The sequence below is a fragment of the Schistocerca americana genome, chromosome 1 (genome assembly GCF_021461395.2).
Source record: "Schistocerca americana isolate TAMUIC-IGC-003095 chromosome 1, iqSchAmer2.1, whole genome shotgun sequence".
NCBI lineage: Eukaryota > Metazoa > Arthropoda > Insecta > Orthoptera > Acrididae > Schistocerca > Schistocerca americana.
In genome coordinates, this window is record NC_060119.1 from 168,364,211 (window position 1) to 168,379,121 (window position 14,911).

The following is a 14,911-nucleotide window of genomic DNA, read 5'->3' on the forward strand; positions in this document are numbered from 1 at the left end:
TCATGTGCTTGCTTGTATGAATGTGTGTGTCTTTCTTTCCTTTCTGAGGAAAGATTTGAGCAAAAGCTCAATTTGTAATAGTCTTTTTGTTGTGCCTGTCTGCAACTCAACATCTCATCTTTACAGTGAATGAAAATCTATTCTTTTCATGGCATTATTTCCAATTATGGATGACTTAACAGATACCTTCATAGTAGCCAACTGCATCTCAGATGTTCAGGAAACATACCATCTCAAAAATCCTAGTCATCTTTCTGGAACTGTCTGCCATGCAGCAGTTTCTTCATCCAAGGAAAGAGGAATAAGTCAGTTGGTGCCATGTTAGGAGAATATGGAGATGGGGGAGGGAGACAAAATTTCATAGCCTAAGATGCATCATGTATGATTGTGTCCAATGGAAGATGAGCATGGGCATTGTCGTGAAACACAAATGTTCACTTATGACAGCTTCCTGTGACAGCTTTCCATACTCTCATTAGGAGATTTCAGCACTATGCTCCTGTGACAGTTTGCCCCTTAAGAACATAATTTGTTGCACCACACCATGGCAGTTAATCAGCGTCTACATCTGCATGAATACTCTACAATTCATTAAATTCCTATGGGTAAATTCCTATGGGACAAAACTGCTGAGGTCATAGGTCCTTAAGCTTACACACTACTTCATCCAACTTTAAATTAGTTTAACGTACGTTAAGAACAACGTGCTCACCAATGTCTGGGGGATGATTCAAACCTCAGACAGGGTACCTACAATTCACACTTAAGTTCTTGGCAGATGGTTCATCAGACTACTTTCAGGCTATTTCTCTACCGCTCCATTCTCAAAGAGCACACAGGAAAAACAAAACCTTAAATCTTTCCACGCAAGCACCAGTTTCTGTTATTTTATTATGATGATCATTTTTTCCTATGTATGTATGAATCAACTAAATGCATCCCATTCCGAGGAGAAAGTTGGTTTCACCACAGTGAAAAAGTCTTTGTTTTAATGATTGCCACCCCAACTCATGTATCATGTCCATGACACTATCTCCTTCATTTTGTATTAATACAAAATGACCTCCCCTTCTTTGAACATGTCCTCTAACAATCCCACCTGGTAAGGATCTTGTGCTGCACAGTTTGGTCTTCAACTTTTTTAGCAGTAGTGAATCCATATTTTTCCACTATTGCTTTCACTTTGTCATCTTGTGGTCTACATCTACATCTACATTGATACTCCGCAAGCCACCCAACAGTGTGTGGCGGAGGGCACTTTACGTGCCACTGTCATTACCTCCCTTTCCTGTTCCAGTCGCGTATGGTTCGCGGGAGGAACAACTGTCTGAAAGCCTCCGTGCGCGCTCTAATCTCTCTAATTTTACATTCGTGATCTCCTCGGGAAGTATAAGTAGGGGGAAGCAATATATTCGATACCTCATCCAGAAACGCACCCTCTCGAAACCTGGCGAGCAAGCTACACCGTGATGCAGAGCGCCTCTCTTGCAGAGTCTGCCACTTGAGTTTATTAAACATCTCCGTAACGCTATCACGGTTACCAAATAACCCAGTGACGAAACGCGCCGCTCTTCTTTGGATCTTCTCTATCTCCTCCGTCAACCCGACCTGGTACGGATCCCACACTGATGAGCAATACTCAAGTATAGGTCGAACGAGTGTTTTGTAAGCCACCTCCTTTGTTGATGGACTACATTTTCTAAGCACTCTCCCAATGAATCTCAACCTGGTACCCGCCTTACCAACAATTAGTTTTATATGATCATTCCACTTCAAATCGTTCCGTACGCATACTCCCAGATATTTTACAGAAGTAACTGCTACCAGTGTTTGTTCCGCTATCATATAATCATACAATAAAGGATCCTTCTTTCTATGTATTCGCAATACATTACATTTGTCTATGTTAAGGGTCAGTTGCCACTCCCTGCACCAAGTGCCTATCCGCTGCAGATCTTCCTGTATTTCGCTACAATTTTCTAATGCAGCAACTTCTCTGTATACTACAGCATCATCCGCGAAAAGCCGCATGGAACTTCCGACACTATCTACTAAGTCATTTATATATATTGTGAAAATCAATGGTCCCATAACACTCCCCTGTGGCACGCCAGAGGTTACTTTAACGTCTGTAGACGTCTCTCCATTGATAACAACATGCTGTGTTCTGTTTGCTAAAAACTCTTCAATCCAGCCACACAGCTGGTCTGATATTCCGTAGGCTCTTACTTTGTTTATCAGGCGACAGTGCGGAACTGTATCGAACGCCTTCCGGAAGTCAAGAAAAATAGCATCTACCTGGGAGCCTGTATCTAATATTTTCTGGGTCTCATGAACAAATAAGGCGAGTTGGGTCTCACACGATCGCTGTTTCCGGAATCCATGTTGATTCCTACATAGTAGATTCTGGGTTTCCAGAAATGACATGATACGCGAGCAAAAAACATGTTCTAAAATTCTACAAGAGATCGACGTAAGAGATATAGGTCTATAGTTTTGCGCATCTGCTCGACGACCCTTCTTGAAGACTGGGACTATCTGTGCTCTTTTCCAATCATTTGGAACCCTCCGTTCCTCTAGAGACTTGCGGTACACGGCTGTTAGAAGGGGGGCATAGTGATACACCCAGTACTTGTCCACTGTGGTTACGCGGCTTAAGATTGGCCAGACACAGCTGCAACATTTCCGCTGCCACTTTTGATTGGTGAGCCTTCCGAATGATTGTGAGCATTTGTGTATGGTGGGTGACATTTGTCATGTTCAAAATATCATATAAGCTATTAAAAACTGATTCATGAATGATTGTCACTTTTACACTACCACCTTGATTGTGACACTCCAATCACTGAGCATCAGGTCATCCACATCTTTAGTGGTTCCAGAATCTTCACAGATGTGACTTGCACTTTGTTTTTCATCCTTCAGACTTATCTGACCAAAAGTATCTGCACCACCTAACCACAATGTCATATGACAATTATTGCTGTACAATTTCCACCAACTCAGCATGGATTTTTGCAGCGCCATTCCCTCCACATTAAGAAAACAAATAACCACATTATACTCCATTTTATCAATAGGCTGTGCAATTTCAGTTTGGCAGTGTGTTATGATACTGTAGCACAGAGATTTCAGTGTGTACCAGGATGGCAGACATGTGCATGCTAATGAATGAATAACACAGGCCAACAATGGAAAAACTTTTTTGCTGCAAATACCTTATTCTGATGATTTTTAGGGTGGGAAATCCAAATATAATACTTAAAAAACTGTATCACCCACCACTTCTTCACATTTTACAGTTAAATTTATTTATTTATTTATTTAAAGAATTTAACAGCTTTTACATAGTTAAAATAATTTAAAAAGGAGGTTTAAAGAATGTAGATGACGTTGGTAGTACTGCTGAAAAACATTTGCTGGCAAAAAAAGGTAGATTCTATTTTTGTTAACAGATGGTGTTTTGTTTACTGTAAACTAACTTCACTTTCCAGCTTCCTGTATATGTGCTCAATATAATGTCTAATAGTGTTTGTAAAAACTCTGCTGACAGTTTTTGTTATATCTGTGGCGAATTTGTGATTGAAACATTACAGACTTTGTGAAAAAGGTTTATCTATCATACTTTGGATCTAAACTTGGTGTTCAAGATAAATCTTGGCCACCACATAAGGTATGTTATGTGTGAGCTCACCATCTTCAGCATCATCGACAGGACTGACTGAGGACCTTTGGTACAGAGACAAGAGGAGGGTCTGAATCAGAGGCTGAGATGGTTCTGCGACCGTGTGGGCTGCAGATTCCTCGACTTGCGCCATAGGGTGGTGGGGTTTCAGGTTCCACTGGATAGGTCAGGAGTCCACTACACACAGCAGGCAGCTACATGGGTAGCAGGGGTTGTGTGGCATGGACTGGGTGGTTTTTTAGGTTAGATGGCCTTGGGCAAGAACAGAAAGGGCAACAGCCTCAAAGGGTGTGGTGCAAAGTCAGGAGATGCAAGGACCAAGCAGCAATCAGTATTATAATTGTAAACTGTCGAAGCTGTGTTGGTAAAGTACCAGAACTTCAAGTGCCGATAGAAAGCACTGAAGCTGAAATCGTTATAGCTACGGAAATCTGGCTAAAGCCAGAGATAAATTCTGCCAAACTTTTTACAAAGGGACAGACGGTGTTTAGAAAGGATAGACTGCATGCAACCGGTGGTGCTATGTTTGTCGCTGTTAGTTGTAGTTTATCCTGTAGTGAAATAGAAGTGGATAGTTCTTGTGAGTTCTTATGGGTGGAGGTTATAATCAATAACCGAGCTAGATTAATAATTGGCTCCTTTTACCGACCTCCTGACTCAGAAGCATTAGTGGCAGAACAACTGAGAGAAAATCTGGAATACATTTAACATAAATTTCCTCAGCATGTTATAGTCTTAGGTGGAGATTTCAATTTACCAGATATAGACTGGGACACTCAGATGTTTAGGACGGGTGGTAGGGACAGAGCATCGAGTGACACTATACTGAGTGCACTATCCGAAAATTACCTCGAGCAATTAAACAGAGAACTGACTTGTGGAAATAACATCTTGGACCTACTGATAACAAACAGACCTGAACTTTTCGACTCTGTAAGCGCAGAACAGGGAATCAGTGATTATAAGGCCGTTGCAGCATCCCTGAATATGGAAGTAAATAGGAATGTAAAAAAAGGGAGGAAGGTTTATCTGGTTAGCAAGAGTAATAGGAGGCAGATTTCAGACTACCTAACAGATCAAAACGAAAATTTCTGTTCTGACACTGACAATGTTGAGTGTTTATGGAAAAAGTTCAAGGCAATTGTAAAATGTGTTTTAGACCGATACGTGCCTAGTAAAACTGAGGGATGGGAAAAACCCACTGTGGTTCAACAACAAAGTTAATAAACTACTGTGAAAGCAAAGAGAGCTTCACTGCAAGTTCAAACCCAGCCAAAACCTCTCAGACAAATAGAAGCTAAACGATGTCAAAGTTAGCGTAACGAGGGCGATGCTCATCAGTGTGGGATCCATATCAGGTCAGGTTGACAGAGGAGATAGAGATGATCCAAAGAAGAAGGGCACATTTCGTCACAGGGTTATTTGGTAAGCATGATAGCGCTATGGAGATGTTTAGCAAACTCAAGTGGCAGACTCTGCAAGAGAGGCACTCTGCAACATGGTGTAGCTTGCTGTCCAGGTTTCGAGAGGGTGCGTATCTGGATGACGTATCGAGTATATTGCTTCCCCCCACTTATACCTCCCGAGGAGATCACGAATGTAAAATTAGAGAGATTCGAGCACGCACAGAGGCTTTCCAGCAGCTGTACTTCCCGCGAACCATACGCGACTGGAACAGGAAAGGGAGGTAATGACAGTGGCACGTAAAGTGCCCTCCACCACACACCGTTGGATGGCTTGCAGAGTATAAATGTAGATGTAGATGTAGATGTAGATGTGTGTTGAAGATCTGAGAAAAAGGTCCAAAAAGGAGAAAAAAGCCTTTAGATTTGCTGTTCCTATGATACGGAGGGAGCCAAGGAATCATTCCGATGATTGCTACTTTTGCAGTGTTGATATTACTGGTCATAACTCGAAAAACAAGAAGGTAATATGCTATTCTAACCTTCCATCCATCATCCAACCAGTAGGGAATGGTGTAGATTTGCCAGTTCCTGAACCACCAGATGATTTAAATTCTGTTCCAATGGAAGTATTTTCTGATGTACAATGTGATTTAGATGAACTACATGATGAATTCCATTGTAATACAGAGAGTCTAGAGCCCAAACTGTTTACTCAGACCGAGCTTACCAATTTGGTTAGGGATCTTGACTTAACGAAAGAAAACGCTGAATTTCTTGGCTCTAGATTAAAAGAAAAGAACTTATTGGCAGTTGGAACCAGCATATACACATACAGAAAGAAAGAGCAGCAATTTTCCAAGTTTTTTTGACAAGAAGGTGATTTAGTGTACTGCCCAGACATTTCCAGTCTGATGAATGAGTTTGGCATTGAATACAAAAAGGAAGGCTGGAGGCTGTTTACTGATTCATCCAAAACTAGTTTAAAGGCTATTTTATTACACAATGGTAACATGTATACATCTATACCTGTTGGACATTCTGTACATATGAAAGAAAGCTATGAAAACCTAGAAATAGTGCTAAATAAAATAGGCTATTCTGCTCATGGTTGGATGATATGTGGCGATGTAAAAGTAACATGCATGCTCCTTGGTCAGCGAGGTGCCTTTGCCAAATTTCCACGTTTCTTGTGTGAATGGGACAGTAGGGCTAGGAATCAACACTTGTGCAGAAAGAACTGGCATGTGAGAGAGTCTTTAAAATCTGGTGAGAAGAACATTCTACACAAAACCCTTGTAGATTCAAAAAACGTATTCCTACCACCTCTACATATAAAGTTAGGCCTAACGAAACAGTTTGAAAAGGATTTGCCTGAAGATGGACCATGTTTTAAGTATCTCTACCAAAAGTTCCCACACCTTTCAGAAGCTAAACTAAAAGAAGGCGTCTTTGTTGGACCTGACATTAGAAAATTGATGTTTGATGTTAACTTTGATTCCACAATGACCTTAAATGAGAAAGAAGCATGGGTATCATTCAAGCAAGTCATTACAAAGTTATTAGGACATGTAAAAGACCCAGAAAATGTTTCTATGTTAAAGAAATTAAACTTTAGGATGTTTAATGAGCCTGAAAGTTCACTTTTTGAACAATCATCTTGACTACTTCCCAGACAATATGGGAGATGTTAGTGAGAAGCAAGGAGAGCGTTTTCACCAGGACATTAAAGTGATGGAAAAACACTACCAGGGCCGCTGGAACACCAACATGATGGGGGACTATTGTTGGTCACTTCACCGACAAGTTCAGCAAGCGACTTATCATAGAAATGGCTCTGAGCACTATGGGACTTAACATCTGTGGTCATCAGCCCCCTAGAACTTAGAACTACTCAAACCTAACTAACCTAAGGACATCACACACATCCATGTCCGAGGCAGGATTCAAACCTGTGACTGTAGCAGTCGCGCGGTTCTGGACTGAGCGCCTAGAACCGCAAGACCACCGCGGCCGGCGACTTATCATAGAAAAAGCTCCACAAGAAGCTTCAAAGGGAAAAGAGAAAGAAAATACAAACCAATTCCAGCTGACAAGTGAAACCTCTATCAACACATATCATTTTTTGAAGTAGCTTACTGTGTATACAAACCATACTTATGTTGCAACAAAGCGTTTCATTAATTTCCCTGTTTACTGTGTAGCATAGGATTTTTATACTATACAGTAAAAAGCATACTGCTTGAAAACTATGGGTGATACAAAAAAAACTGAGGCTATATTTGGATTCAGCTCATAAAAATCTATAAAGATCAGCTAGCAAAGTAAAAAAAAAGGTTTTTTTTAAAAAAAAATTCATCGGCCTGTGTAATAAATTACATAGCACTGTGTTCTTTTTTTTTTTTCTTAATAATTAAAATTCTATGAGCACCCCTCATAAGTTCATAAATATGGATCATTATTACCTGTGTTCCCAAACCACTATGGGGATAAGATTGGTTGGTTGGTTGGTTGGTTGGCAGAGGGAACAAAACTACGGTAATAAGAAGAAAAAAATAAGAGAAATAAAATATAATTATTAGGCAGTAAATATAAACTAACAAGATTCAACATTTCTGTGGATTGAATGTTAATACAAATGCAATTAAAAAGGTAGCACATGCTAATAGGAGGAGAAAAGTATAAATCAATTAAAAATGAAATACAACTGGGCATATAAAAAATATACTCTTCAAGCAGCAGCAGGAGAAAATATACACAAACGTTAAAGAATTAGCTTTCAGAGCTGGTGGCTCCTTCTTCTGCCAGATAGGTTGAAGGGGAATGAAGAGTGATGAAGGGAAAGGGCTATTGAGGTTTAGGAAATGGCGAGACTTCAGAAGAGTCACCCTGAACCACGGATCATGGGAGACATAACGGACGAAATGAGACAGAAAGACTGATTGTTAGGGAATGCATTGGACAAGGTTTGAAAACCTCAGAGCTTAAAGATGGTAGATAGGGTAATAAGCAAGACAGAGATTCCTAACAAAAAATTTGCATAATTTAATAAGAGTGGAGAGCTAAGTGTGTCTTTTGTCATAGGGGTGGGATGGGAAGGGGATAACAGACAAGTCAGAAAATAAAAGCTTTGGAAAACTGAAGTGGAGCTAAGAATGGAATAGTTACTGAGCAGAAATGCTCAGACCACAGAAGTTAATGTAAATTAAGGCCAGGTGAGTGGCAAGAATCAAAGACATGTTGCAATGACAGTTCCCACCTGCAGAGTTCTGAGAAACTAGAGTCTGGGGGAAAAATCCAGATGGCGCATGTTGTGAAACAGGCATGGTGGTCACAAATGTCATGCAACAGGATGCAGTGTGTTGACAAACACACCATCTATCTGCATCCATTCATCCTAACTGATAACTCAGTGGTAATCATGTTGCTGTAAAAGGCTGAATAACATTTACGTAACAGGTGATACACATGTGTCATTTCACAGGTGGCTCTCTGTTAGATAGTATATTTTTTGCCAATTACAGAGCTCGTATAGGTGGTAGTAGCAGTGTGTATAGAAGGACCATTGGGTCTGACCAGGATACTTTGGAGGTTGGGGTAGGGGAGGGGGGGGGGGCGAAAAGCTATTCTGGGTGTAGTGGACAAAATGTCAGACAAAATACTAAAATCATGCCCCGAGATGAGGCCCAATCTGTCCGACATTTTATTCACCACACCTACAATAGCTTTTCAGCACCCCTCTCCCTCAACATCCACAGTATCCTGTTCAGACCCTATGGTCCTTCTACACACACTCCTACCACCTACACCACCCCTGCAAGTGGCTAAACATATACTATCCAAAGAAGACCCACATGTGAAATGAAAACTGTTGTGTACCATCTGTTACATCTTTTACACTGGTATGACCACCACAAAGTTATCTGTTAGGATGGATGGATAGAGATAGAGCGTGTTTACTGTCAACGCACAATAACCTGTTGCTAAGCAGGCCGACAGCCGTGACCACCATGCATGTTTTACCATATGTGCCATCTTTATTTTTCCCCTGACACCAGTTTCTCAGAACTCCCCAAGTGGGAATTGGCTTTACAACATGTCCTTGGTTCTTGCCATCCACCTGGCCTTAATTCACATTAATTTCTTTGGTCTCATGATTTCTTCTCAGTAACTATTCCTTTCTTTGCTCCCTTTTAGTTTTTCATGTATTTTATTTTGTGATCCATCACCCCTGCCACCTCTACCACATACAATGCACTTAGCTTTCTGCTATTATTAACTCTTGTAAGATGTTTTATCAGTAGTTTCTCTCTTGGTTATTACCCTATCTTCCACCTACAAGCTCTCAGGTTTTCAAATGTTGTATGGTGCAGTCCCCAACAATTAGTCTTTCCTTCTCATCCCGTCCTGTACGTCATCTCTGACCCAGGATTCTGGGTGACTTTTCCGAACTCTCCCATTTCCTAAACTTCACCAGTCCTTTTCCTTCATCCTTCGTCCTTTGCCTTTAACCATTTTGCCAGAAGAGGGAACCACTGGCACCAAAAGCTCATGCATTTCTTTAATCTCTGTATATATTTTCTCCTGCCATCACTTGGTGAGTAGACTTTTATCCAGCCAATTATTTTATGTTTTCAAAAGTTGATTAATTTAGATCAAAATGAAATCAAATATGAATATTAGCAATATTTAAAAGTGAAGAGGAGTGTCACCTTCCCAGATGCAAAGACGTAAACACTGCTTCACTGCTTTACAGGGGAAAAAATCATTTCAGTCTCTGGTTTTCTCAATTTCTATAGAACTCTATAATCAAGAAAATGCTGAAGAAAGGAAACAGGAAGGTTAAAATGTTGAGGTGCTGGACAGAAGAGAACTCACTGTAATAGAGAAATATGGAATAGCTCCATTTCTTTTGGTTAAGTTCCTAAGAAAAGACTACTGCTTTTTTTCTTTCTTCTACATACTTTACATTAGTCACCTGTACATCAAACATCAAAATTATTTTTCAAGTCGTATCTTTCAAAGGCTTACTGTTCAAAGTAGAATTTACATGTGTTTGATGGCAACTGCACAAGTCTTTTATGCAAGATCTTTTTATTCAAAGAAATGATCAAACTTTAAGATTCAGAACAAATGCATGCACTTAAAAAAATCAGACCCTTTTGATATTTGCTTTCTTTAGGACTGACATATCTCATTGAAAGGCTTCATTCTCTTCTAAATAGGGAGCATCTTGTCTTCTTCCTATATTCTGTAACTTAGGAAATATTACTACTCAAAAATGTTGCTGCATAATTGTTCAATTTTGGAATGTACACATTAGAAAATTACTGTATTATTATCCTATAGCCCTAGTTCTCTATATTAAAAATGTAAATTTTTTACTACAAAATTCTAGAATTTTACTGGTTGGTTTTATTAGACAACGCAAGAGAAAAAATGTATGCCTATAAATCTGATCCAGAAAATATACCCTCATATTAATGCCATTTTATGCATACATACTCAATAATTAAATGAATTACCTTCATTGATAGAGGTGTAAAAGTATTGCTTACAAATCTTGTATTTTATGTTATCTTATATAGGCCTAATTGCCCTGTTTTTAACTTTTTGTAAAGCCTTCCTACATAAGGGTTTGTCCTACCAAGGGTACTAAGTTCAAATCCCAATGACAACAATTGTTTTTACTGTATTATGCAGGAAAAGTGTTATATGGGACAACATGTTTATGACTTGCAAAAAGATTGTGTGGAGTTTACAGCAATGTCCTCTTGGCAGTTTGCTTTCACTTTGTTTTTTTTTTTTAACTAATAAATCTGTAGAGTACATTTCTAGTTTCACAGAATATACAATCGGAACAGAAAAATAAAGAAATCACCGCATGAAACATCTGGAAGTAACAGTAATAGTAGTAATAGTAGTAGTAGTAGTAGTAGTAGTAGTAGTAGTAATAACAATAATAATACACATAATAAAACTAACAGTAGTAATAAAAAATGGTTCAAATGGCTCTGAGCACTATGGGACTCAACATCTGAGGTCATAAGTCCCCTAGAACTTAGAACTACTTAAACCTAACTAACCTAAGGACATCACACACATCCATGCCCGAGGCAGGATTCGAACCTGCAACCGTAGCAGTCCCGCGGTTCCGGACTGCAGCGCCAGAACCGCTAGACCACCGCGGCCGGCTAACAGTAGTAATAGTAAACAAAATAATAAGTTTAATAATAAGTACATTATGTTCACAAATCAATGAAAACATGATCCCCCCCCATACACACACACACACACACACACACACACACACACACACACACAAAGTGTCATTCATTCAGCAACAAAAACTTCACAATAATGGCTGCATATTTGTGCATACACAAGTTTCAAGGGGTCTGGGTTCATCAATGAGTTTAGCTATTATACATCTGTGACAATGAGAATTATAGAAACGTGGTGAACGCAACTGACTGTACATGAGGGACTGCAACTTAAAAAAATTATTGCATTGTTGCAGACTAATCTCTTCCTAAAAATCTTGAGCAGCATTTGACATTTTATGAATCATATGCTTGCACATTCTGAAGAAATGAGGATCAAGGGGTTGACAAATGGAGGTTGTGTTTGCTGGAATTATGTGAATTGTGATTTTGTCTTCTGGTAGGTTATTTTGTACAAGCACATCACGAAGGACACTAGTGTCTTTGTGGGGCCTGTGAGAATCCAAAATTAGCAGAAGTCTCTCTCTACTGATTTGTTCCACTACTGCTTCTTACAGAAATGTCCTGAACAGTTCTTTAGTCATTTTGCCGAAGAAATGAGAATAGATTATTAAATTTTGTGCTGGGAACATGGAGTGATGTGTATGAGCACTCAAAGAATGAGACTCTTGAAGCAAGTTTGCCCACCAAGCAATGGAAAAACTGTGTACATGTGGGTTGTCGCATGAATGGAGTGTACAATCCCTACAATACCTTTAGAATCTCTAATTGCAAGAGTGCGGCCACTGACATCTCCATGTTGCATCCACTTTCATCAGCATTGTAAATGTAGGCTGTCATGAGTGCATGAGTTGCTTAATGCCAGTTCTCTGCTGTTTTCTGGATGTTGTTTTTGTTGTGGCACATTTTCACTTTAACAAAAGATTTGATTTTACAGCTCACAATATCATTTTTATGCTTCCAGTGCAAGACCCAACTGTAACTGGCATCAAATCTTGGGAAATTGAACTGCCTGGCTTTTGTTTTCACCCACAATTTGATGTCTACACCATGAACACATCAACCTTCCTGACGACTGTGTTCGAAGGTTTCCATCACATGCATTGTAATATGCTTGTACTTCTCCATCACAGACATTAACTTTCAATTTTGCCACTGCCATTTCCATTCATACAACACACACCATGCAGCATGTCTAGTGCAAAATCTCTTTTTCATCGCAGACATCATGCGATGCAAAATGTTAGGATTGGCTTCAGCTGCTTTTTGATGTTAAGTCAATATTTGAGCATTTTGATTTTCTCATTTCTTCAGTAAAATACTGTTCTTTTCTCCTTCTGAAGTATTTTGTCATTTCCATTGCTTGAGGACCCTTCTGGCGACAATATCAAAGACATCAACCAATCCACACTTCATCACAAACTAACAATTCCACTCCATCCATTGTTTATGTTTATTCTGTGAAACTACAAATGCACTAGCTGCTTCATCATGAGTGATGTCTGTTCTGTCGGACATGTCTGATAGAACACCACACCCCTCTATACAAGTGCTCTCTATAGGTTTGCTATTTTCAAAAAAAAACAAAGCAAAAGTAGCTGCCATGAGGACATTGATGCAAACTCCAAGCAGCCCTTTTTCATGTCATAAACATGTTGTCCCATATAATACTTTCCCAAATAATAGAGTAAAAAAATGTTATCATTGGGATTTCAACCCAGGACCCTTGGCATATGATCCTACACTCTACCAACTCATCCATGGAGGCCACAAGTAATAATTGCTCACAGATACACTTTTCCTGTGCTCTGTAGTGCTGGTGTTACTTTTAATTAATGTTTATTGTCATTCTGCTGGACAACAGCACATAGTAGGAACTAAATCAACATATGACATTTGGTACCAACCTCAGTGTCTGACATTTGATGGTTCGGATGTTAGCAGCACACTACATTGCTCTTAATTCAAGTCCTAATACTGCTTTTGCTACCCAATTCAGGCATACACCTGAACTGAATAGATGTGGAAATCTGAGTATTCAGTACATTGCACTCAGAGCTTTTTGAACAACAAAATTTGGTGACTTGTGTGAGTCATAAAAATCTGTACAATTTTCTAGCACATGGTAGCTACAGGACTCTTCCTTGCCCCCTCCCCCACTTTTACAGGTAGGAGTTTTATCTACAGTAGCCCCTAAATATTTATTATTTATTTCTTAAAGAGGCATTAATCTTTCAGTTATTTATACTTTTACAGGTAAGAGTTTTATCTACAGTAGCCCCTAAATATTTATTATTTATTTCTTAAAGAGACATTAATCTTTCAGTTATTTATGTTGAAAAATTGGCATGGGTCACTATTTCTAATGTTTAGATTTCTTTATAAAAGTTGCATTAAATTTTTATCCTCCACTTAAAAGATGACTTCCTTTCTTAAGTTCCACCTTTGATTGTTGTGAAGAAGTAACTGATTTCATCAAGATTGATGGTGACTTCCTGATTCACATTTTGTAACAAGTTATTTATACACAATATAAGTAATACTTCCCCAAGTGCTGACTTCTATGCAATAGAAGAGATGATGGATGGGTCCGCGACCACATTATCACACAACATTTTTTAACAGTGAATGGCAAAGTGATGGATTGGGGGAGTGGGGATGAGTATCCAGCCAGTATGTAAGTAACAATTAGAGCAAGGCTGACAACTATATGAATAACACAATACAATCTCTATATTTTGTAGTAATTTTCTTTCTCATTTTTAACTGTCAGTGGAGGTAAATGAAAATGGAAGTATAAGACGTACAGGTTGTGAAGATATGGAAAAGTCACTTTTTATTCTGGTTCATAAGATATAAAAAGAGCATTAACAAACTAACTTCTTAAGAAGTGTGACAAAACATGTTAAAAGCCTTCCAGAGGACTGACACAAACCTAATAGTTTTGCTGCAGATTAAATGGTGTATATTGAAATTCAAAAAATAAGAACAGAAAAGGAAATGCAACAAAAACTACGGAAAGTTTAAATAATAGTAATGGGAAGTGTTATCTAATTTTGGGTGCCTTTATACATAATGAATGAGAAATAATTAATCTAATAAGTATTAAATTCCTTTGCAAAATAAATCAGCACCAGAGAAGTCAAAAATATAGAACAATCACATTTACAAGTCAAGTGATAATACTATATTTAGGACAACACTTATACAGAAAAGAAAAAGAAATCAGAAACAGGACTAGAAGAACCAACATAAAAGAGAAAATGAAATAACATTAGAAAGATGAGTAATTAGTAGTCCTAAATGCTTACCTGGACGCATCAATGAAGTAAATGATAAGTGACGCAATACTAAGTATGAACACCAACACCACCTGGAAGAGAAAAACCATGAGGTCAGCACCATGAATAATGTTTCCAATAATTTATTAATGTGGAAGAAATATTATAAGTTGATATTTTACATAGATTTTTTGCTGCTTACCAAGACATGTTCGAAAATTACTCACAATATCCTTGTTAGTGAGTGAAAAACAGGTAACCATTAAACATGATACATCTATATTAACTCCACAGAAAAAGAATAAATGCATTTGTAAA

General features: G+C 38.7%; 1 protein-coding gene across 1 annotated transcript in view; it reads right to left on the reverse strand.

Moving 5' to 3' along the window:
* Positions 1–14,680, reverse strand: part of LOC124552186 (calcium-activated potassium channel slowpoke) — an 881,186-nt gene extending 866,506 nt beyond the window's left edge. The window contains exon 1 of the mRNA XM_047126498.1: positions 14,624–14,680. The gene's annotated coding sequence lies outside the window, so the exon portion shown is untranslated. The remainder of the gene's footprint in view (positions 1–14,623) is intronic.
* Between the last annotated feature and the right edge of the window lie 231 nt (positions 14,681–14,911).